The sequence below is a fragment of the Amborella trichopoda genome, chromosome 7 (genome assembly GCF_054954075.1).
Source record: "Amborella trichopoda isolate Santa Cruz 75 chromosome 7, AtrichopodaSantaCruz75HAP2 v2.0, whole genome shotgun sequence".
In the NCBI taxonomy this organism is placed as follows: domain Eukaryota; kingdom Viridiplantae; phylum Streptophyta; class Magnoliopsida; order Amborellales; family Amborellaceae; genus Amborella; species Amborella trichopoda.
Genome location: NC_142342.1, coordinates 31372391 through 31397205, shown reverse-complemented (window position 1 = coordinate 31397205; position 24815 = coordinate 31372391). Strand labels below are relative to the sequence as shown.

The following is a 24815-nucleotide window of genomic DNA, read 5'->3' as shown; positions in this document are numbered from 1 at the left end:
CACCAGTGAACCGGATGAGTCCACTTAATCCCTACCGGCGTCCTGGATAGGTTCACTTGTATAATTAAAGTATCTCTGCAATTCTTTAAGCATCACAAAGCAGCAACATCATATATGCAAAGTATCATTGAAATCATTAACAGGACTTCACTTGAAGCAATTTAAATAATCACTTTCATTGAAATATCTATAAGTAGTCAGTCAAATATTTTGAGCATTAATTTCTGAAAGGTAGCAATTATGAGAGACATTCTTGAAATGTAACATGATAAACAATCTATTATTAATAGAAGAACTCTCATGAAAATTCATAGTTAAATACAAAATTCTCAACTGTCTAACATCCTTAACAATAAAACGAACATATCACAAATCATGTTACAGAAACACATAAAACTTATTGCACAGAATTCCATATTTTTAATTAATTGTTTTTCAGGAAAAGTAAGGCCACTTGCACATAATACTTACAGTATCAAAATTCATACTGATAGACAGAAATATGGAAACAACAGTTTTTAAATAACTATTTTATAGGAAATTGTAATCGCTTACATATAAAAACTTATAAAATAAAGATGATGGAAAAAACTAACACAATTTTATTAAAAAAATTATTTTTCAATGCAATCCGGTCACTTACCCAAAATAGTGCAACAAAACTGGATAATTATAAACACTTATAACTAGGGAGAAAGAAATCGCTGTACAGAATGCTCGAGGTTCCCTATTCCTCAGTAAGAGAGCGAGAGAGAGCACAATTTATGTATTTTTAACGAGAGAGAGACTTCACTTGGGCTTGAAACCAGTGTCCACAAAATCGAACCGGAACGGTTAACTGGTCATGAGGCTGGGAGCGTTTCAAACCGGAATGGATCAGTAAATACTTCTATTATGAAGAAAATAGACTAATAAGATAATGATTTTTCAAAGAATTTAAAGAACCCCTGAGAGATGCCTTTCATTTGAAGTTTAATCGTTTTATGATAAAACATAAGGCAACGGTGAAGTTTTTCAAGTGGTTAAGATACATAGCAAAAGATTACAACATAAAAATTACAAAGTTTGAGGTAAACATGGTTGAAAAATCTTTTTAGACCTTTCAAACCACTAAAGGAGAAACAATTGAGTCCATTCATCTCCTTGAGACTAGCTTACAGCTTAAAGGAGAAAAATTAGGGGAGAAAAATGAAATTTGAGCCTCACCTCTCAAATTAGGACCCAAAGAAAGTGACAAAAGTATGGCCAAACTTGATGGAATACCTCATATTATTGAACAGAATAATTATACAAATATTTTCCTCCAGACAATAGAAAAATAAACCACACGAATAGAGAATGCAGTAAACAAGCTGAAACCAACTCTTGAATCCAGAAGCTTAGATAAGCAAAAGGAAGCCATCCTATTCAAACCTCCTCCGACTATTGAAGCAGAAAAATTTAGCAGGCAAGGAATAAAGAAAAAAGAGAAAAATAGTGAATTAATAGATGAACTGGTTAAAAGATTAAAAAAATTGAATATTAATGAAAAAGTGGCCCAGTCCTCCAAAACTCAGAAAGGAGATGTTCAGGTTTTGCAAAAAGCACCTGACAAAGAAATTGAAGAAATAGAAAAAGCTTTTAAAACAAAAAGCTTAGGCATTAATAGAATTGATTATGGGAGCCATCAGACTATACTATCCTATACCTACACCAGTAGATCTACAGATAGACGAAGACCTAATCTCCACCTCAGTCTCCTATTCAAGAAAATCCATAGTAAACTGGAATATAGATGGCATGGCAGAAAATCAGATCTTAGATATCATGAAACATATGACAATGTATGCTACTGCCTGTAAGGCAAGTGGGAACCAAGACCATGAGATAGTCAAAGCTATAATATGTAGATTCACAGGATGGTTAAGAGGTGGGTGAGATTTTCATATGGATGAATAATAAAAAAACCAAATATTAAATGCCTTAAAACAGTGGATAGTAAATAGAGAATATGGCCAAGAAAATATAGTACAAGAAGGAGATGCAGTCAATACATTGACATATACCATTACCATCTGAAGATTTGTTATCAAATATAAGATGTCCAACACTCTCTTATTACAAATGGTACAAAGATGTATTCTTTTCAAAACTATTATCAAGAAAAGATAGTAGGTCAAACTATTGGAAAGAAAAATTCATAGCTGGTGTACCACACCTTTTTGTAGAAAAAGTCAAAACAAGGCTTAAAAATAAGCATGGTGGAATTATTCCTTATTCTCTGTATACACTAGGTGAATTATCAGCTGAAATTTGTGTTGAGGATCTGGCTTTATGTACAGACTTAAAACTTCGGAGACAGATAGAAAAACAGAGAATAAAGGGGAGAAAGGAGTTAGGAGACTTCTACGAACAATTTTGATTTAATACTCTACCCCCTTCAAAGCATTTTCCCAAAAGAAAACATGAAAAAATTAGAAAAATAAAATTTAAACATTATCAAAGGCAAAAGAAAAATTTTCCAGAAAATTCTTACAAGATAAACCATCTTTCAAACATAGGGGAAAAAGGAAAATCCCTGTCTGTTATAATTGTGGCAAAGTAGGCCATTACAAAAACAAATGCAGAGTCCAGAGAAAAATTAATTCTTTAGAAATAGATGATAATATTAAAAAACAATTATTTGAAATACTTCAAATTGAGGATGAAACCTCTGATTCCTTTGAATCAGAAAAGGAAATGTTGATTGGAGAAATTAATGATGAGGATATCATTATCAGCATTTCTGATTCAGACTCTGATAAAGAAAATAACCAAGAGAAAGAAAGAAAAAATTGCCAATGTGATTTCTACAAGGCAATAATGGATATGAATGGGTTAATTATCAATACCCTCACAAAAGAAGAGGATTCGATTATAGACCTCATTGACAAAATATCTGACCCGGAGGCTAAAAAGGAAGCCCTAATCCAATACATCACTATGTCCAAAGCCCTTTCTAGAAAACCTAAGTTTTTTCTTGTTCCAATAAAAGAAGATTATAGTTTCCAAGATATTTTGAAAATGGTACAAAATAAAACGTATATAGAAAATGAACCTTCAATATCTGAACTGAAATACGAAATCAATGAAGTCAGAAATGAGTTAATAGCTCTGAAATCTAGGGTGCAAATTTTAGAATTAACCCAAAATCCTATCAACGAAGCAATTGAAGAAGAAAATATAGAAGGTGAGTTTGATAATCTAATTGTTGAATATAATATTCTTGTACCACCTGAGGTTGAAGACACCATTCCTAAACCAGAAACCTCTAAAGCTGGTATGAATGTAATAGAAAAGATCCAAATTCTAAATATATAAATCTGGTTGATAAAATTATAACCCAAAAATGGTTTACCAATATCAAAATTGTAGTTCAAAAAGAATACAGTTTCCAACTACTGCCCTAATTGATTCAGGTACCGATCTAAATTATATTAATGAAGGATTAGTATCAACTAAATACTTCAGCAAGACTACTCAAATCCTTAATACTGCAGATGGCAGCAAAATGCTTATTAATTATAAGCTGACAGACATTGTCGTATGCAACAATGGTGCTTGCTTCAATTTTCCCTTCATAATGGTAAAAGGCTTAAGTCAACCTGTTATCCTAGGGATTCCATTTCTAAATATGCTCTATCCAATTAAGATTAATGATACAGGGATAGAAGCTAGTATTGAAGGGCATAAGGTTAAATTTACCTTTATCGAGAAGCCCCGTGTCCATGAAATTAATAATATTAAAAATAAAATTTCTTCTAAAGAAAAATTTCTGTATTATCTGAAAGAAGAAATAAAATACAAAAATTTTGAAGAAAAGTTATCCCTTCCAAAGACTCAAGCGAAAATTAAATCTTTAAAAATTGAGATGGAAAGAGATATATGTGTCAATATCCCCAATGCCTTTTGGGATAGAAAGCAACATATAGTTGAACTCCCATACGAACCAGATTTTCGTGAAGGAAAATTTCTTACAAAAGCAAGGCCTATTCAAATGAATAATAGGTTGCTCGAAATCTGCAATAAAGAGATCAAAGAATTGTTGGACAAAAAGCTTATCAGAAAAAGTTCATCACCCTGGAGATGTTCGGCCTTTTATGTGGAAAAAGGCCTCTAAAATAGAAAGAGGGGCTCCAAGATTGGTTATAAATTATAAACCACTTAATAAAGTTTTAAGATGGATTCGATATCCAATCCCAAATAAAAGAGATCTCTTAGATAGACTTGTCAATGCTTGTATATTTTCAAAATTTGATCTCAAATCAAGTTATTGGCAAATCCAAATTACTGAAAAAGATAAATACAAAATTGCTTTTAATGTTCCATTTGGACAATTCAAATGGAATGTTCTGCCATTTGGGTTAAAAAATACACCATCAGAATTCTAAAATATTATGAACGAAATTTTTAATCCTTATACCAAATTTATGATTGTTTATATTGATGATGTACTTATTTTCTCAGAATCAATTGATCAACATTGGAAATATTTGAGTATATTTATCAAAGCAATAAAAAATGCTGGCTTAGTAGTTTCGGCGAGAAAAATAAATCTTTGCCAGACAAAAATTATATTTTTAGGGCATAATATTTTTCAGGGAAGAATTATTCCAATTGATAGAGTAATAGAATTTGCTTCCAAATTTTCAGATATAATTACAAAAAAAACAGAATTACAAAGGTTCCTTGGTTGTTTAAATTATATTTCAGATTTTTATAAAGATCTAGCTTTAAATGCAAAGCCTCTATTCCAAAGGTTAAAAAAGAATCCTCCAAAATGAACTAAAGAACATACCAAGGCAGTCATAAAAATTAAAATAAAAGCAAAAGAATTACCATGCCTAGCTCTATCAAGTCCTACAACTTTTAAAATAGTAGAAACAGATGCCTCAGAAATAGGATTTGGTGCTATGTTGAAACAAAAGGTTAATAATCAAGAGCAATTGGTCCGTTTTACTTCAAAAACTTAGAACCCAGCTCAACGAAATTATTCAACAGTAAAAAAGGAAATATTGGCAATTGTTCATGCTATTACAAAATTTCAAAGTGATTTGCTTAATTAAACATTCCTCATAAGAACTAACTGTAAAGCAGTCAAGGATATCCTTCATAAAGATGTCAAAAATCTGGTATCAAAACAAATATTTATACGATGGCAAGGTATTCTTTCTGCTTTTGAATTTACTATTGAGTATATTAATGGTAATACCAATTATTTGCCTGACTTCTTGACCCAAGAATTTTTACAGGGATGGCAGAAAGAGTCAACAAAACCAAAAACAAATGATGGAAATAGTCCCTAGTCCAGGATTATCCCTAGCATCCCCATCAACACCAAGGCAAATACAATATATTGATATATCTCCCCTCCAAACTCCAATAAGCACTCAAACTCCTAGTGCAAAATCTATATATTTCAAGACAACATATTTTCCCATGCTGATCATTGAAAATGAGCATCAGTCAAAAACTTTGACGAAAATAGCTGCTTTATACCTCAGGCAGCATATGCATCCTAATAATGGAGACAGATACAAAGAATGGTACGAATGTATGCTGATAGAAATAGGATTAGCTTTTATCGTCCACCATTTTAGAAATAACGATAATGAAATAGCATACTCAAAATTCCAAATAAAAAAAGTTATTACCTACAAAGGAATGGGGATTGGATCTTTTAAAACCAAGGATCATGAATACAAAAGATTTAAAATTAGATCCTACCATTACTATGAATACATAAAGGCTTGGGATGAAGTCTTTGCATACCAGAATACAAAAGCCTCTCATAACTGGTATATTCAGTTCAAAATAACTGAACCAAATGACTTTTCAAATTGGTTTAAAAATTGGTTCTCCATATGGGGATCCACAGACCAAATACTTTCAAACGAACTACAAATTTCACAGAGAAAATTCTTTGAATACAATAGGAAATGTTTTAAAAAAAACTTCCACATAAATTTTATGGCCTTCTATCAGGTCCCATGGATTTTAAAATAGGAGTTCTAAGTCTCAACAGATGATATGGACAGATATAATTATATCCCTGAACTACAACGGCAAATCCATATTAAATGGTGGGATAGTTAAAAAAATGACTCCTTAAATCCAAACAAAATCAAAATGAAATTCATATCTTCAACACCACCTCATAAGATGGATATCTCATAATATGTTGCAATTTTACAGTAACAAAACCCCAAAATGTCTAAAGAAGAGCTTAAAATAAAGCTCTAGGAAGCCATAGAAAATAATGAAGAACAAATGTCTACTTCTACCCAAAGTGATGAACTAGAAGATTATAATCCAATGAATGGTGACAATTGTGACGGCATTAAATTTTCTTCAAACTAAAGAAAATTTATGGGGGGACCAGAACGACTCCAATCTATTTAGGACACGTGTCCCAAGCACCAACAAAAGTCACTACCAGCTAGCCACCAAGCATCTTACTAGAGCCACCAGCCGACAGCATCTTACTGTAGCCACCAGCCGACAGCATCTTACAGTAGCCACCAGCTGTCAGCATCTTACTGTAGTGTCGGTGCGGACTTCAAAGGTCTCAAATCCGTTTATGTTGAAGCCTATAAAAGGGGAAGGCTTCACTCTCTACAAGTTCTATCTGCTCTCTGCTCTCTGTTCTTTACAAGCTCTCGCGACTGTTTTCTTTCTATATATCTAGTAGTGTATCAAGCTACTCAGATTTTTCTTTTAGCTTCTTTTCTATAAAAGTGTGAGATTGTCATGTGCAACTGTTTTTGGGATGAAGTTCCTGCTTATATCTCAGAGCAGCTAAAGCTATTCACTAGCTTATGTATTTGTCAAATATAAGTGTGCTTTGAATATTAAAGTTTTGTTATATGATGCTTATGTCGTATGTTTTGTTGCCTGTTTGCTATATGTTGTAAGATCTTCTGCTTATTCGTATCAGAGCCAAGTATGTTTTATAGTGGTTTAACTGTACTATATGATGCTTATGTCTTATGTTTTGTTGCCTGTTTGCTATATGTTGTAAGATCTTCCGCTTATTCATATCAGAGCCAATTTATTTTACAGTGGTTTAACTGTATCACTAGTAAAAAACTGAACTATTAAATGTCTCAAAACAATGGATAGTAAAGAGAGCATCTTATTGTAGCCACCATTAGATCCCATATATATATATATATATATATATATATATATATGGGATTTTCTAGGATTAACAACCCCTCAAAAACAACAAGTTCAAGTTAGAATAAGCTTTGAATCTCATTTTTACCCCCTTTGCCCTCATATTAATAGAACTCAAAGCCTGCCCACAAGGGCAATATGGACCTTTGCTTCAAAAAACTAAAAAACGAAAATAAAAAAAGGAGGGAACTTTGAATCTTTCCCTCCACATTGTCTCTCTTCTCTCTCTACATCTCACGCTCCCCCAAGTCTCTCTCTTTCTATACGTCGCCCTCCCCAATCCCCTATCTCTCTATCTAAAGCAAAGCAAAAGACTCTCTCTGCACCTCACGCTCCCCCAAGTCTGTCTCTCTCTCTCTCTACACCTCGCCCTCCTCAATCCCCTCTCTCTCTATCTAAAGCAAAAGACAGTTATTTTCCTTCTCTGAATCAAAAGCCCAAGAGGATTCTATCTCCGTGTGATCAAGATATGTCTCCTCTGGATCCTATTTCGAATTTTGGGTTTGAGGTTTTGTATCCATGGCATTTGCATGAGTATTTTGGAGTTTTATTGTTGTGTTCTCTTGTGGGTTTGCTCTCGATTTGCTTGTTCCATCCTATTTATTCTTCTATTTAATTTTCATGGTTTGGACCTTTTGGGCAGTGATTTTGGTTTTATCTCATATGATTTATACTTATTTCTTAAGATATGTTCCAATTTGCATGGTTTTATGTTTTTCTCGATTTAGATTAGGATTTTACCATAGCTTGTTGTCTCGTCTCTGATACTTGAGCACTGAAATAGTAACCATATATTCAACAGTCTTTAAAAATTGAATTTTGGATAATTGATGATCAAAATCCAAATTAGCAGAGCATGGAGAGCCCTAAATAAAGATGACACTATTATTGGCCTGACAAAACCTGCAGGGGAAATCATTTCCTTTTATTTTCTGATCCTTGGGAGTTCTTTTCCATCTTGAATGTTTAAACAACAATTTCGTTCGCTTCAGGTATCATCAGATAAATGGAAACCATGCCCACCATTTGTTAAGGTATTTGCATAAAAGCCCACTTACTCTAACTAGAGGGCATGTAATTGCACACGCAGGTCACGCATAGGAAGTGTGACTGAGGTATATCTGAGTGCATTGATACTCAGGTAGGGAAAGGTATTGTAAATGACATAAACATCATAACAATTAGCAGAACGCTGCCAGAGTCAATGTGGTGAACTCGAACAAGTAGATATTGCATATAAAGGCTAACTTCCATCTACATATTAGAAGATGGAGCTGATCTCCCCAAAACTAAATACATGATCATACTTTAACAAATTTGTTCTATTCCTTGCAGCATGTAAAGCATGAATCCCCTAACAGCAGGGACAAGGCTCGGATGATGATAATGTAAAGCATGAATTCCCAGTAAATTATCAGTACTAGGAAACAATATATGATCTGCCTCTTATGATTATGCAATTTTCATTTGAATTGGCTAATAGTTTGGTTAGGCAATATGAGTATATGATTAGTAATGTGTTATTTGCTTGTTATGGTTACTAACTTTTTTGATATATAATTTACTGATATATAGATTACATAAAAGTTGATGATGTGTTAGTTACTCTATTGATAGTTTGGTTGGCTATCTATGACTTGATTTGCTTGTTATAATTCTGGAAAAAAAAGAAAAAAAGTATGACTCTACGATTTTGAATTTCAAGTAAACAATGTGGGTCATTTTTTGCCCAAATGGATGTCTTTGTGGTTTTGATTTATTTAGCCATTATAATTTTTATGAACAAGCCCCAAAAATTTCTAATGTATCAACATTATCTATTTAGTCATTTTTTTACAGGTACTCACAATCAAACTTGAGTCCTTTTTTATAGGTACATAAGTATTTGGAAACTCCTCCAAATGAAACCATGCTTGTATAGGGCTTTGCTTCAATTGTAGAAAACCCATTAGAAATAGTTCCTAGTGATTTAGTTCCATACTATGGAAAAATATTTTCAAATCATGATGATGCTTATGAATTTTACAAGAGTTTTGCCAAGGCATGGGGGTTTTCAGTGCATCGTCAACGAACAATTGGAAAAGAAGGTGATGGCAAAAGAACTACTAGAAGATACTATGTTTGCCATAGGGCGGGCCATTTAACAAACATAGAATTATCTGTAAATAAAGGAGAAAGAAATCTATCATCAAAGAGATGAAATTGTGGAGCACATATGAGTATCGCAAAAGTCATGGATTCTGATATTTCATATTGGCATGTTGTAACCTTTGATAATTTACACAATCGTGATGTTCTCGAGCTACAAGAAGTTAGATTTTTGCCTGTTTATCGTAATATTTCAGAAAGCTACAAGCATCGTATTCAACAATTTTCCAAAGTTGGTATATATGTTAGAAATATGATGCAGTTGTTTGAAATAGAGAGAGGTCTTAAACCAGGGGAATTACCATTTAAGATAAGGATATCTATAACTTTATATATGCTATGAACAATGCCAACCGTGACAATGATGTTCATATTCTCTTAACAAAATGTAAGCAAATGTAAGATAGAGATAAAGATTTTAAGTACAATTTTACAGTAAGTGAAGATAATAGGTCGGAGCATATTGTTTGGTCACAAGGTTCTTGTTCTCGTGCATATGAGATCTTCGGTGATGTAGAAGTTTTCAATACAACCTACCGGTCAAATGGTTACTCTATGCCATTGGACATTTGGGTAGGTATCAATAACCATGGTGACACTTGTTTATTTGGGTGTGCTCTACTATGAGATGAAAGAGTTCAACCTTTTTCATGGGCAATGAAGGTATGTGATCTTTTACAAATTTTGTGCTTTGAATTCTTTGATATTCTTACCAATGATGTGTGTTTGAGCATGCGTATATGTTTCTAGTGTTTCTAAAGCATGATATGTTGTAGGCATTTGTAGGTCTAATTAATGGAAAGACGCCACAAACAATCCTAACTGATCAGGCCTTTGCTCTCAAAGAAGCAATCTATAAGGAACTCCCCAACACTAAACATGCATTTTGTATATGGCACTTATTATCAAAATTATTTGGCTGGTTTTCCCTCCTCCGTAGTAAAAGATATAATGAGTTTGACACCGATTTTTACAAGTTATATTAGCTTGAGTCCATTGAAGATTTTGAAGAAGGTTAGCCTGCATTAGTCAATAAGTTTGCATGGCATTCAAATAGACATATTAACAACCTGTGGCATTTAAAAGAGTTTTGGGTATTACCATACTCGAGAAGCCAATTTTTTGCTGGAATGAAGACAACGAGACGTTCAGGGTCCATCAATGCATATGTGAAATGATTCTTGGGTTTGCAAACTTCGCTTAGTGAATTGATAGATCAGGTATAAAAAATAATGATCTCATTGTCTTCCTTGATATTTTATTAAATTGGCATGTTATTCTTTATTACGGTTATTTGTCTCTTTTTTGTAGATGACAGTTGTTATTGAGATGCGAGATGTAGTGGGTCAAAAATGTTCGATGCCAAAAAAGTCCAACAATGTGGATGTTCGAACAATGTGCTCTTTCGAAGATCATGCAGCACACATCTTAACTCCTAATGCATTTTTCTAAGATGCAAGAAGAAATTATTTCATCTTTCCAATATTTGACATCTAGAAAGGATGATGGAACCTATGAAGTGACACATTTTTCAAAGAAATAAAAAGGGCAAAAAGTTTCTTTGATAGTTGAAGATAATGTTATGAATTGCAGTTGTAAAGGGTTCGAGTTTACAAGTATCATTTGCAGGCATTCTCTTCATGTTCTCTTCAAGGAAAATTTTATTCAAATTCCAGACCGATATCTTCCAAAACGTTGGAGGCGCTCTACATCATTGATATCAAATGTTAGCTCGAGCACATCAACTGCATATGTTGCACGTGTCAAAACTATACAATCATTAGCATCAACAATTGGTACAAAAGGTGCAAGATTTGATGATTGTCACAAGTTCATTATGGAGCAATTTTCAAGAATTTTGGAACATGTTGAAGAAGTAGAATGCATGAGGTCTTCCATGGTTGATGAAACATCTAATGCAAGTTAGCAACTGAAGAGGATGAAAATAGATTTTATTGTGAAAGCATCCATGTAAAAAAACCTTGTTCGGTCTATCACAAAAGGGCGGCCTCCTTAAAAAAGGTTAATGCCCCATATTGAAGTTGCCAAGAAACCTAGATATTGTAAGGTTCCTTCATGTGGTCAAATTGGCCAGGGTTATAGGAATTGTCCATTAAGAAGAGGTCAATTTAGTAGGTAATCATATGTTAGAGAACACCATTCTTGGTGTGATGTTGACACAATTTTGGGGCTAGAAATGCTATTTGCATATGAGATTTTTGAGCATTTACATGTGACAACTTTGTATATGTAATTTTGGAGTTATACATAATGATTATTGTAAGGTTGAAATGTGGATGCAATATTGATGTTGTGCATCACATGTAATGAATATATTTTTACTTGATTAAATGCTCCATCTTTTGCTAATTCACTAAATAGCATTGAATTATGAAATTGTGGATATGCCATTGATGTGTTAAAATATGAAATTGAGGTTGGCATGCACAGCTAGACAACACTGCTTAGATTCTTAAAACTCACAGGATCATTAGGGCATCCCTAAAGTACCAAGAGTTAAGCATTGTATGTTTCTGGACGATACCCAAGCACAAATGCTATAACGTGTATTCATAAGAAATTCAGGCAGCTGCAAGAAGACATACGATGTGCTTGTATTGAGACTCATGCAGGTATTTCATTTTTCGGAAAAAATAGTGAAGATGAAGAACGTCGGAAGAATAGTTCTCTCTCTCTCTCCCTCTCGCTTTTGAGTGAGCAAGAGTTGAAGAAATGCACCAGCTTAAAAGTAAAAAGAAAAGCAACAAAAAGGCAAAACTCACCTTTGGCAGTAAGACTAAGAGAGTCTGATTGTCAACTCACTGAGTATATTTAAAACTTGGGAAAACCCAACTTCCACACTTTTACAACTCAAAAGACTACTATGTCGAGTAGAATCGGCTCCTAAACTTATTTTTTATTCACTGTTTGTAAAATAAAATGGCTTTTCTTGTTTCATTAAATTAGAAGGATGGAATTGATCATCTCATCTTCTTTACTGGAAGTAATAATGCAGGGGTTATCGGCACACCATTCCAGCTTTCTGAGGATAGAATAGAACTGCAATTCGCCACGAATCACATAGGTGTGAAATACATGGCATGCATATATATATATATATATATATATATATATATATATATATATATAGAGAGAGAGAGAGAGAGAGGCAATACACAACTTCCCATTGAATAAGAAAAATTTTATTCATGTAGGCACAAGATAAAATACATCAATTGTTTTAAAATTTAAGAGAGAGTGAGATCTCCATTAGCATTGCTTGCATAAAATTCAAATTCGTATTATATGATTACAACATTGTTCCATCTCTCTTTGTTTCTATCAAGAATATTTTTTGGCCTTGAAAATACATGGGCAAGATGCTCTCATGCCTTTCACTTCATGGCTTTGAAACCAAATACCTTCATCACCGCACTTCAAACCAGAGGCTCTACTCTCACTGCCCTATATAGTTCCCCATTCCAAATATGCTGGGTATGCTGTGAATCTCCCAATTCTTGATCCTAATTCTTCAAGTCTAGCCAGGCGAAGAATTTATCAAACAAATAAAACCATTACTCAATAGAATTTAATCCTTTAGCTATGAAAAGTACAAGAAATCATCAAATAAACAAAACTATTACTCCAACCTTTCCTATCATCAGATAATTATTGCACTGAAAATAACAATAAATCATTCACTTGATCCAAAATTTAATCCTTTAAGTATGAAAAGAATTGCAGGATCAAGGAAAAAATAGAATCAAAACATGAAAATATTTTCAAACATTTGGACTGTGCAATAAAATGAAAATAATCATTTTTTGAATATATAAGGCCAAGCCCTTCTAGGAAGATAACATTATTTAAGTAGCAAGTAAATATGGATTCAAAAGAAATCAAGCCATGAAAGAACTTTGTGACAGAGACCCAATTCAAGAAGAGATATAAATTGAAGCATAAAAAGAAATTCGTTGGAGCAAATAAGTGACCTACATAACCTTTAGTGCAACAAAAAAATCCCAAGTTTTTATAAAGGAACATCACGGATTTGTAAGTGACCAAGGTATCATAAATTGAATGCCTATACTTGGAGACGATTGATTCTATTTTGGGAGAAGGTGATCTCTTATTTGTTACTTCTTTTCTATGTTCACAAGGCATCATAAGCTGCATTCGATGGGTGGCATTTTCAGAATTCCTGAATAAACCCAAATACAATGAAAAACCAAAATGAAGAAAGAATCCTACACCAACAAATCAGTCAACATATAGATCAACAAACCCAAGTACAGTGAAAAATCAAAATGAACAAAGAACCCGACACCAACAAATTACAAACCCAAATATAATGAAAAATCAAACTGAAGAGAGAACCCAACACCAACAAATCAATCAACACATAGATCAACAGAGTAAATTCTAAAACAAATCCAAAAAATAAAACAGAAAAAAAGGAAAAGAAATAGCATTGAGTGTAGCATTCGTACCTGGTGTGATCGGAGATATCCATAGCTGGGATCACATGAAGGTGAAAATTAAGGTTTTCTCGAGGTACAAACTAAGGTGTCTATCTGTAAAAAAAATGCCAAAAAGAAATGGCGGCCTTGGCAAGGAGAGAGAGAGGAGACTATCTCAAGTAAAAATAAATCCTACCAAAATCGCACCCAAAAAACAAAAATACAGAAAGTTACCAAACTCTCATATCTTTCAACAAAAAAGAAAGATCTAAAATCTTACCCAAATAAAGTTATTAAAATCTCACCCAAAAAAGAAAAAATTCCTTGTGCAGGAGAACACTTCCATTTTTGCTAGGCATTTTGGCATTTTTTTGTGATCAAGAGAGAGAGAGAGAGAGCTGGGGAGGGCAAGGAGAGAGATCAAGAGAGCTGGGGAGGGTAAGGAGAGAGATAAAATAGAAAGGCGTGTGGGAGAGAAAGGATTGAGATGAACTTTAAATTTTAAAATTCAAAAATTACCTCATTGGAGTACGTTTTTTCAATTTTGAAGTAAAGGTCACAAATGCCCTTCAATAGGTTTTGGTGTTCAATTAATAAGGGCAATAAAATAAAAAATGAGGTTCACAACTTATTCTAACTTGTACTTGTTATTTTTGGGGTTGTTAATCCTAAAAAATTCATATATATATATATATATCAAACATGAATTTTTTTTTTCCCTTACTTTTAAAAGATGGTTTGTCTTTTAAAAATTTTTTGAAAAATTTCTCTTTATATATATATATATATACTATGAGACCTTCCCACACCTATGTTATAACTTTTTTAGAGATCTGTATCAAAATTTAATGGTGATCTTTTGAGATCCTACTCACATGGATCTAGAAAGGTCTTATAGTATCATTACTATATATAATGGGCTAATCCCAGCTTTTTTATTTTATATATATATATATATATATATATATATATATACTATGAGACCTTCCCACACCCATGTTATAACTTTTTTAGAGATCTGTATCAAAATTTAATGGTGATCCTTTGAGATCCTACTCACATGGGTCTAGAAGGGTCTTATAGTATCATTACTATATATAATGGGCTAATCCCAGCTTTTTTATTTTATATATATATATATATATATATATGGACAAGCTTTCTATGCTTCCCATATAATATAAAACTTATATACTTTCCCTTATCCAACCCTCAATTCTGAATGGAGGGCTAAGATTGCCCCGATCACAATGTCACGTTTCTACATTATTTGTTTTTTAATTTTTTGTCTATAAACTATTTTAACACCAAATTTTGGACTCCAATCTTCTATTAAATTTGCACTAGTGACAAATATAAAAAAAAAATATTTTCAATAAAATAAAATGATCAAAATACCCTTGAAAGCTTCAAGGGGTATTTTGGTCATTATATTTTATCAAAAAGTTATTTTTAATATTTTTCATAAGTACTCTACAATGAGAAGATGACACATACCAAATTTCATACTCATATAATTTGTATGCAAAAAATAAAAATAAAATACTTTGAAATGTCAGATCTAAGATCAAACGGTGAATAGCTCTCTTGATCAAAATTGAACGGTTGGATGGTAGGGGAAGCAAAGATCTTCTATGATGCAGGGAAAGTATAGAAACCTTTCCCTTTATATATATGAACTATTTTTGGAGTTTAAAATTTGAGCACATATACTATGCTCCCTTGGAGGATACTGTCCATCTCCTCCCTCACTTAAAATACCTACTTAGAAGAATTTTTCCAGTTTAAAATTTGGGTAATACATAATAGTTACTAGATAGTTATTTTTGAAAGAAAAAGAAAAAATGAATTTTGAGTTTTGTGACACTTAGATCTAGCCCTTCAAAAATTGGATGGTTGGTATTCAATCTTGAGGCATAAGTTTTTTCTAGTATATAGAGAGTTTATTTCGCAATCTTTTTTGCCGAGAATTTTCTATAGATTATAAAGGTTATATTCCCAAATTTTTGCTTCCAAAAGGTATTGAGAATATATGTTTGCCTAAGGGAGGAAATGGATAGTATCCTCCGCAGGGAGGAGGAAATCTTTTAGCTCAAAATTTTATAATTAGTGATAAAAATATGTTCTCACACCATCCTACGATTTTTTTACATCAAAATTGCATCTCATGACAAAATTTAGAGGCGTGCCTTACTTTGATTGTTTACCACACTAAAAGAAAATGAAAAATTATAAAAACCCCGTAATTTGGGCGTCATTCTCCAATATTTTATTTTTTCTTTGCAATCATCCTCAAATTAAGAAAAAATTGAACCAAAATGCCCCCCGTTTTAATTCATAATTCCAAAGCATGACCCCCCAACATGCGTTAGTTTGGCACAATTTAACCCATGATTCCAAAACGTGACTGCCAACATGTGTCGGTCTGGCACAAAAATGTGTCGGACGAGCACAACTTGAATAAAGAGCCAGTCCGATACAAAAAATGTGTTGGGCTAGTAGTATATTCAAGTTTTGCCAAATTAGGGGTGGCAATGGACCCGACTGGACCCGGGACCTGAAGGGTAAACTCGACCGGGTTAGGGTATGGTCCAAAACCTAGACCCAAATACTATTCGGGTCAAGGTCTGGCCAGACCTAATCCGAATAATGTGGGTATGTGAGTATGCATCAATGTTGGCAATACGTTCGTTTCTTAGGAATTTCCAATTATTATGTGGGCATTCATAAATGTTGTGCAATATTGTAAATGTTGCTGATAATATGGGTATATAATGGTAAAAAAAGGGTAACAAAAGGAAAAAAAGAAAGAAAATAAAGTTTATAGTCATAGGGTGGCAATGGACCCGATCAGACCTGGAACTTGACGGGCAGACCCGACCTTCGATCCATTGGTCCAAATTTTGGCCCAAAAGATTGGGCTAGGTCCAAAACCTAGACCCGAATACGATTCGGATTTGGGTTCAGCCAACCCTGACCTGTTGCTATCCCTACGCCGAATTTGCTGGATCGGCTATATATCAAGTTGTGCAAGTCTAGCACATGTTGTACTAGATAATCTCAAAGAGAAAAAGTGGAAACCGTGACTTAAAAAGAGGTATTTTGGTGTTAAAAAAAAAAGGGAAAATTTCATATAGAACCCTAATTCTTCATATTATTTCATGGTAGATCTTCTTTTCATTTTTCTTTCAAGCAGTATAAGGAAATCCCTAAATATTTCACCACACCCTCTCATCTCTTATCTCCCTTTTTAATTGATTTTTTACCATAAAAATTAGCCTCAATAAATCTTTTTATACCATTCTAACCCAAAAAAAAATTTAATCCTTTTTTACCCTTTCCACCCATTAAAAAGTTTTTAGGTTTCTAGGTTGAAATAATATAAAATATTTTTTGGGGTTAATTTTTTTGATCAAAGTCAATAAAAGAGGGAGATAAGAGATGAGGGGGGTATGGTGAAATATTTAGGAGTATATTTATATTGCTTGAAAAAAAAACAGAAATACTACCTTGAAATAATACGAGAAATTAAGATTCTATATGAAATTTTCCAAAAACAAAAAAACCTATTATTTTACTTTGTGGTGTGTTTGCAAATACAAAAAGGTTGGGATTGTGATTTATAGAGTATTGGAGGGCAGCATGCCTAAATGGCTTATCCATAATCCGGTTAAAGTTTTTTCCAAACGACACCACACACCATCCCTCAAAAACGGTTGTGCCTCATAATTCCCGATTATGGAAATTCCGGTCCAAATAGAGGTGCCACTTGTTGAGAACGGACGGTCAATATTGCTGCATCTCCACCACCATTACCGCCTTCCTGTCAGCACCGCCTCCACCAAATTAAAAGGCGCACGCTTTTTCCATAGACCTTTTCCAGTGGTCTCGCGTGCTCCACATGCACGATTTGCACATAAGCCCACTACATAAACCACGTAAACCGTGCTCCTCCGCCATCTTCCAAATTCGTTCCTCCTCTCTCTCTTTCTCTCTCTACCGTTTGTTCTTTGAAGTCTGGTTTGGTCTAGAGAGAGAGAATGTCGAAGGTAGTAATGAAGCTTGAGCTATGGAATGAAACTGCTCCATCGCCCATTATCACTCCTGTCAAATTTTGCCACTCTCTTCAGATTAAGTTGGAGCCGATCTTGGAGGAGGAAATCGAAGAGGTTGAGGATTTGCAAAAAATCTTTACCGCGCGCCTCATGATATCAGGGAGAGATTCTTCGGCCGATTGAGAGAAGCGTTCGGAGATATCATGGTCAGAATGAATGATTTTGGACTCTTTTCTGATCGGTGTTGAGTTTTGGCAAGATTCCGGCATTTCTTTTGTTGATTGTAAAGTGGTTGGACTTTGAATTACAGTAACATTTTGAGAAATAATTGTGTGATTTGATATTTGAATAATGTTTTCAGAGAGAGAGATCAGCTCTCATCAAACTCTGCAGGATACGCTCTTCCCCATTTTTGAGAAACAAAAGGATGTGTACGCTATTTTCAGAAGAACTATTTTCAGAAAAACTTGAGGTCCTACAAATTTTCAGAAGAATGATCAAAGAACAGAAAATATTATACAAATTGTCCAAACAAACACATCAAATACACTTCAGGAAAGAAAAAAAAAACTGCTCTTGAAAGCGACACTATTTTGCAGGACTGCGATATGTAATACTATGGATTGCATACAACGAGATCACTAACCTTTTATACGTCACCATTACTTATAACCTTTTGATATGAAATTTGATGGGTCGGTATGTCACATATTTCGAAAAAATTTCTTTTCAATTTTGAGCTTGGACAATTAAATAAATACAACCATTCAATTTCACATCCAATGGTCAAGATTAATTTTAACCACCTTGTAACAAAAAGTAAATGGTCTCATCACATGTTTTTGCATAATTATTATTTATTATTGTTGTAAGACAGTCACAATCATTTTTGGCCATTGAATCAGAAATACGAGATTGAAATCTATTAAAACCCTAAAGACATATTAAAAAGGGAAAAGTTTATATAGAGCCGAAACTTTAAACAATCAAATTAGAACCTACGTAAGAAATTTCACTAGAAAAGATTGTTTTGATGCCCAAATATCATCAAATTGATCATCTCGACACCAAAATGCATGGACATGAGAAAAAAATAGATTTCAAGTTTTGAAAGTAATGTATTTTGTAATGCATTTTTGGATCGCCAATTTTCAAGATTTTCAAGTTTTCATTGTATCGTCGATCTACACAATTTTTGAAGCTTTAAACTTTATAAATAATGACGAAAATATATTTTAAGGCCATCACAAAGATTTTCAGTAGTGACACCACATTTCTCGACATTATTTGAAGGTAGGCTCTAATTTGATTGTTTAGAGCCTAGGCTCTATACAAAATGCACTCTTTAAAAAAAAGGTATTTATAAAATACCTCCTACATTCAACTTTCTAGACATCTTATCCCTCAAAAATTTTTATATCTCATCTTAAACTTTAATACTATTTTTCTTTATATTTTCCCAATACTATTTTTCTTTAGAGAAAATATCATTTTATCCCATATTTTTAATTTCTATGTTTCATGAGGCTCAAAAATTGAAAATATTACTTGTAAGCAAAATATCTCCATCTTTTTTGTCTTCCAACCTCCTAAACATTTTTTATTATGTATTAATGACCTCATCAGCTGATGAAATGACTTCCTTCTCTCTAAACTCAATCTCTCCCTCTCTCTCTCTCTTCATTCCCCATTGCTTGGTTGGAGCTCATAAACAAATTGGAAATTTTACCATATATCCACTCATTTACAGCTCCAATCCTTCATTATTTTTTCCACAGACCACAAAAGCTCTCGTCCTAAGGTAAACAAACTTCCTCCATTAATCTTTATCAATCAAACTTGATCACATTCTAAGAGTCCTGTCTCATCCCAAGAGAAATGATCTTGAAGAAGTCTTCAATTTCAAAGCTTTGAAGGGATGGCTGGAGAGAGAAAGAAGTGAGGAGATGGACAGAAGAGAAAGAGGCGGAGATAGATAGAGGGGGAGAGGAGATAGAGAGAGAGAGTGAATGAATCTCACCTACAAATTAGGGCTTCATTTGTTTTTCTTCATTTCTCTCTCTAGCTTTCTTAACATTTTCTTGGTTTTGTCAAGCTTTTGCTTCACTTTTTCTCTAGGTTTCTTTACCAAATCTGATAATCAAAATTTTCCACAGTTTTTCTCTCTAGAATTATTTTGCTCCCCATTCCTTGACTTATTTCCCCAAGCTTTTATTTTAACTTCTCTCTTTCTCTCTCTAGCTGTCTTCTTCAATAGTAGGCCTTTTATTGGGTTTTTTAAACTTTTCTCTCTCTTCGATGTTTGAGATTTGTGGGATTGGCAGTAGCAAGTGACAAAGAATTCAGGAATTCATGGGAGCGAAAGTGATCTTTAAACTTCTCTCTCCCTCCTCAAGAGAGGCATTACAATTGCTTGATTCCCCCTCCTCCTGGTTATCAGGGTTTAGAGAGAGAGAGGGGCGAGAGAGATGAAGTTTAGAGGGAGAGGGAGAGACGGAGTTTAGAGAGAGAGAGTGCGGTTAAGAGGTTAGGTTTTGCGGGAAGATAGTCATTTCATGAGTTGTTGATGTCAATAATACATGGTCAAATGGATTTAAGGGGTTGTACAATAGAAAAAATGGAGATCTTTTGCTTACGAGTAATATTTCTAATTCTTAGGTCTCATGAGATATAGAAGTTAAAAATAAGGGATAAAATGATATTTTCTCTTTTATTTATATTTACTCCTCAAAAAAAAAGTCAATAATTTAAGACACAAATGCCCTTATTTTTCTCTTTTCCCCCATTTGGAGTCACGTAACTCTCTCCCTACCCACACTCTCTCTCCCAAAGTAAAAACCCATTTCCTTTATTTCTCTTATTTTCTCTCTCTAAAAACCCATATACTCTTTTTCTCTCTCCTCTCTCTCTCTCTCTCTCTCTCTCTCTCTCTAGTAACACAGTCTGGCACATAGGGGTCGGACTAAAATTTTTTAGCGATCCTGCACAAAAAAGTGTCAAGCAGCAAACAAAATTTCCATCTAACACTTAAATCTACCCGGTTCGGCGTACTGGGTGCTAGATCGCATTACAAGCCACATTACTGGAACTCAATGTCGTCCGGCACACTAGGTGTCGGACCGAATTTTTTTTGCGGCGGTCTGGCACTTTTTTGTGCCAGACCACAAAAAAATTTCAATCCGACACATAGGGTGTTGAACTGCATTATCACGAATAAGAGATTGAGAGAAAGAGAGAGAATGGGTTTTTACTTTTATATATATATATATATATATAGAGAGAGAGAGAGAGAGTCACTTAACTCCAAATGGGGAGGAAGAGAAAAAGTAAACGCATTTTTGTCTTAAATTATTGAGTGAGTAATGATCTTATAAGACTCTCCCACACGCATGTGTGTAGGACTCCAAAGGATCACAATTAAATTTGGCACAGATCTCTAAAAAAATCAAGTCTCACATCTATGTGATAAAGTTCTTAGAGATCTATGTCAAATTTATTGGTGATCCTTTTGGGTCCAACACACATTGGTGTAGGAGGGTCTCATATAATCGTTACTTTTATTGAGTTTTTGATTTTGGGGATAAATATAAGAAAAAATAATATTGAAGGTTAGAGTGAGACACAAAAAGTTTTGAAGTATAGGATGCCTAAAAAGTTGAATTTAGGGATATATAATTTCTTTTTTAAAAAACCACCCATTTTCACATGGTAAATAATAAAGGGGACTGCCTTTTATCTAAAGTAATGTCTGTATATTTCCATATTTTGTGAGGTTTAGAAAAAGGATTTGGTTCTCGTCGGACAGTATTGTTTATGTGGTCTTACACGGTATGTTTGGATCCATGTCAAAAAAGGCATGTATGCAGTGACTTCAAGAAGGGCCTCATGTTTTTGTTGCTGAATTTTTTCTAAGTGGCTAAAAGAGTGTACTGTTGATTTACTCTCTTGTAAAAACTAATCTAGGAGTAATTTTAAGATCCTAAATTTTATTTACTAATCCATTCAACCCATAAAGAAAAAAAAAAAACTTCTAATTACAATCCCTATTTACTTGACGAAGATAATCTTCTGAGATTGGACATAGACACTAATGTTTGAAGAGTGAAAAAAATTAAATTTTTTTCTTTTTGAAATAATTATCTTGTGATACTAAAAGAATAGGTATATATTGTGCTATTCTGGGCAAAAGTATACAATGCTCTTTTAAGAGAGCACACAATGAGAATTTGCCCTTCCTACTAGAAGGTCAGAAATTGTAGACACCGTCTTTCTAGTTGATGGTTCATTACCCATATTTTTCATAAGGCTAACATGGTGCTACATCTTGCTTACAAGATACTGTTTGACATTCTAGTCTACCATACTTCATTTTCCTTGCTTTACTTCATAATTTGTCATATTTATCTTGTTCCACGAATGTAAAGAAATGAGCTATAAACACCTTTATTTTTAAACACTTAGTCTAGATATGTACATATGTACATACATTTGGATGGATATGTACGCATTAGCCTACTTTTCAAACACTCTCTATCTAGGTTTGAAAAGAATGCATATGTCATATCTATCTATGCATGTCTGTATGCATGCATGAAAGATGTTGAATGGATTGTAAATAAATATTAAAATTCAAACACCATTAGACATATGTGGCCGTGTGATAAACTTTAAACAATGATAAAGTCGTAGGTGAAGTACTGTAGAACTTCACCTATAGGCATTTTGCAGTGTTTTTCACATATATATATATATATATATATATATATATATATATATATATATATATATATATATATATATATATATATATATATATATAGAAAAAAATTTTGTAAGCCAATGGGCTTACAAGAAAAAATGAGCCCAATGGCCTAGATTGAATCTGGGCCGATCTAACGATCAAAGATGCCTATTAGTATTTGAATTTTAATTTTTTTTACTAATCCAAATCACTTAAAATTTTAGATATGTGTAGATAAAAAAAAAGATGAATATTCAAAAAATATTTTATATTAAAAAAATGACCAAAATACGCCCATAAAATTTTGGGGGTATTTTGATTATTTTTTATTTTACAGATTATTTGTTTTTATATTTTTATTAGATGAGGTTTAGTGAGAAGAATATTCACCTAAAATTTCAAGTAATTTAGATTTGTAGAAAAAAAAATTAAAATTCAAACACTCTCGGCCATCGGATCAGCCCAGATTCAATCTGGGCCATTGGGCTGATACTATTCTGTGAGCTAGTGTTGTGAGCTAGTGGGTTCACCCTAGCATCTCCCTATATATATATATATATATATATATATATATATAGCCTAATAGCTCATATGAACATATGAGACCAACATCTCAGATTGAATCTAGGCCTATTTGACAATCACAGATGTCCGATAGTGTTTGAATTTTATTTTTTTTTACAAGTCTAAATCACTTGAAATTTTAGGAGCATGTTTATAAAAAATAAGTGAATCTTTTAGAAATATCAAAAAAATATTTTACATGAAATAAATTGACCAAAATATCCTGGAAACATTTAGAGGGGTATTTTGGTTATTTTGTTTTTTACGCAAAATTTTTATTTTTATTGTTATTTTTATTAGGTGCCTCTTGATGAGAAGAATACATACCTAAAATTTCAAATACATTGGATTAGTAAAAAAATAAAATAAAATTCAAACACTATCGGACATTCGTGATCATCAGATCGTCCGAGATTCCATCTGAACCATTGGGCTCATATGTTCATATGAGCTAGTGGGCTAATCTCATATATTTTTCATATATATATATATATATATATATATATATATATATATATATATATATATATATATATATATATATATATATAGGTTGATTAAAAGGACAGGTGGATTGGAATCTTTCTGTAGCAGGCAACTTTTGTCATTAGTGGATAGTGGAGGAGGAATCTGTCGACAACTTTATCTTTTATTTGGATAATGGAGGAAGAATCTATCGGTAGCTTTGTCTTCTTTTGTCGGTAAGGAATATTTTTACTCTTGCTATCTATTCAGTAGCTATTACAGATAATGATGTAAGAAGATGCTTGTAAAGGATGGGCGGGGTCAAGCCTCATATAGGATCTGTTTTTGGGAGCAACCATGGGCAGATTGGTCTTCTTCTAGTTCAATCATGAGATTTCTTTGGTCTTCTGTTGCCAATTCTGCTTCTTCTTCGAATATTTTCAACAATTGTTTCTCGAGTTCTTCTTTTGTGGCTTTTGGATTTTTCTTTCTTATCATTCGTATATATTCAGAAAGTTTATTTGGGTCCTCATAAGAATATGATCCTAAATTAGTGGGTATTGGCTTCATTTTAATATGGGTAGGTTATAAGTTATGATATACAAAGATATCCCACCATTTGATTGCAACTTGTTTTCCAATGCATGGAATGTATTCATAATTATTGTAAATATTCTCAGATATTGCAAATTTTCACTTTAATATCCAAGGAATTTGATAAAGAGCCATAAAATATAGATGGTAATCTATATTAGGGTTTTTACCATTATATTCAATGAATCTGGCTTGAGATAATTACATTGATTCAGGTAATATTTCGGATCCTGATCCTCATATTGAAAACCAATTTCGAAACCAAGTTTGAAAAGGTTCATTAACTGGCATTTTGAACTGTATGAACCAAGTATGAGAATTACAAGGATTTTGAAGGCACAAAACCTTATGCCATGCATCAACATATTCTGAAAATCTTTAATATTTATTTGGGAAGTCTGGAGATTTTAATCGTTTTGACCTAGATGGGTTTGCATCCCATTTATTGAAAGATAGTATTTTTCAAATCTGCAATTTTGAATATTGTACTATTTTTGTATTCTTCTGATAATAATGAGTAATCGATGCTGAATTAGTTTATAGGAGAATGACCTCATACCATTCTCTGGTCTTAATCCCATTAGATGGATT

The 24815-nt window shown here is 33.1% G+C and overlaps 2 long non-coding RNA genes across 6 annotated transcripts; one reads left to right on the top strand and one right to left on the bottom strand.

The window, feature by feature from the left end:
• The first annotated feature begins 7415 nt into the window (after positions 1 to 7415).
• LOC148781343 (uncharacterized) lies at positions 7416 to 11697 on the top strand. The gene is made up of 2 exons (XR_016059643.1): positions 7416 to 10565; positions 10657 to 11697. It is a non-coding gene; the product is annotated as an uncharacterized LOC148781343 (long non-coding RNA).
• Positions 11698 to 12532: 835 nt separating this feature from the next.
• On the bottom strand, positions 12533 to 14300 carry LOC105420055 (uncharacterized). Of its 5 annotated transcripts, none has more exons than XR_016059639.1 (3): positions 14086 to 14300; positions 13836 to 13951; positions 12533 to 12883 (listed from the first exon to the last, which is right to left on the bottom strand). It is a non-coding gene; the product is annotated as an uncharacterized LOC105420055 (long non-coding RNA). The 5 variants fall into 5 exon arrangements; XR_016059641.1 differs by having other exon boundaries at positions 13836 to 13919; XR_016059640.1 differs by having other exon boundaries at positions 14111 to 14300.
• Between the last annotated feature and the right edge of the window lie 10515 nt (positions 14301 to 24815).